The sequence below is a fragment of the Ochotona curzoniae genome, unplaced genomic scaffold (genome assembly GCF_017591425.1).
Source record: "Ochotona curzoniae isolate NIBS_2020 unplaced genomic scaffold, NIBS_Ocur_1.0 scaffold_461, whole genome shotgun sequence".
NCBI classification, from domain to species: Eukaryota; Metazoa; Chordata; class Mammalia; order Lagomorpha; family Ochotonidae; genus Ochotona; species Ochotona curzoniae.
In genome coordinates, this window is record NW_024467120.1 from 1,916,893 (window position 1) to 1,917,936 (window position 1,044).

Genomic DNA, 1,044 nt, shown 5'->3' on the forward strand with positions numbered 1-1,044 from the left:
ATAAGCTCCTGGCTTCTGGTTTCGGATCAGTTCTGCTCTGGTCATTGTAGTCACCTAGAGAGTGAACCAGCGGATGAAACATCTTTCTCTCTGTATCTGATTCTCTCTAGGTCTGTCTTTCCAATAAAAATAAACAAACCTTTCAAAAAGAGACCTACCCGAATGGGCAAAATCCACGACTCATGTGGTGGAGCCTTAACCCATCACCCACGATGCGACTGCAGTTCAAGGTGAACTTTTACACTTGACTCAGCAGCACAAATGCTAAAATGGGAAGGATATTGAGAAGATTGGCAGGGTCCTTGTGCAAGGATGACAATTTGTGAAGCAATCAATGTGTTTTGGGATGTAAAAAATCATTCTGCTAAATTAACTCTTAAAAACTTGAAAATTGGAAAAAAGGTTAAGGTCTTCAGAGATGTGATGAAGTTAAATCAGGCTGTGAGGTTGGGGAGGCTAATCCAATATGGCTGGTGTCCCTTATTTTTTTCAGATGTGTTTTGTTTATTTGAAGAGTTAGAGTGAGGAGATGGCAGCCACAGCCAGGGCTGGGCCAAGTCAAAGCCAGGAGCTTCTCAGTCTCCCATGTGAGTGCAGGGGCCCCAGACACTTGGTTTATCTTCTACTGCTTTCCAGGCCACCAGCAGGGAGCTGGATTGGAGTAGTAGAGCAACAAGGACTGGATCTGATGCTCCTGTGGGATGTCAGTATGACCACACACAGCACGGGTCCTTACTGGTGTGTGCAGACCTGCCCACCTGTGCCTTCCCTCAGTAGAGTGGCTGCACCTTTCCCACCTGTATCACTGAGTCAGCACTTGTCACTTCTCGCTGTGCTGCCCTCTTCTCTGTGTACAGGAATCAGAGAGCAGAAGGGACAAGGCAGGAGCCCTGAGCAACAACGCCGGGAGACAGGGCACCTGCTGGGTGGAGACCAGCCTTCACGTGGCTCGCTGACAAGGCTTACAAGTGAATGTGAATGAAGGAAATGGCGCTTTCCCTGACAACTCATATTAGTTAAGAGATGGCAGATCCCCTATCTGCC

At 47.9% G+C, this 1,044-nt stretch overlaps 1 pseudogene; it reads left to right on the forward strand.

Annotated features, from left to right (window-relative positions):
* The first annotated feature begins 244 nt into the window (after nucleotides 1-244).
* On the forward strand, nucleotides 245-342 carry LOC121147840 (annotated as a pseudogene).
* Nucleotides 343-1,044: the final 702 nt, after the last annotated feature.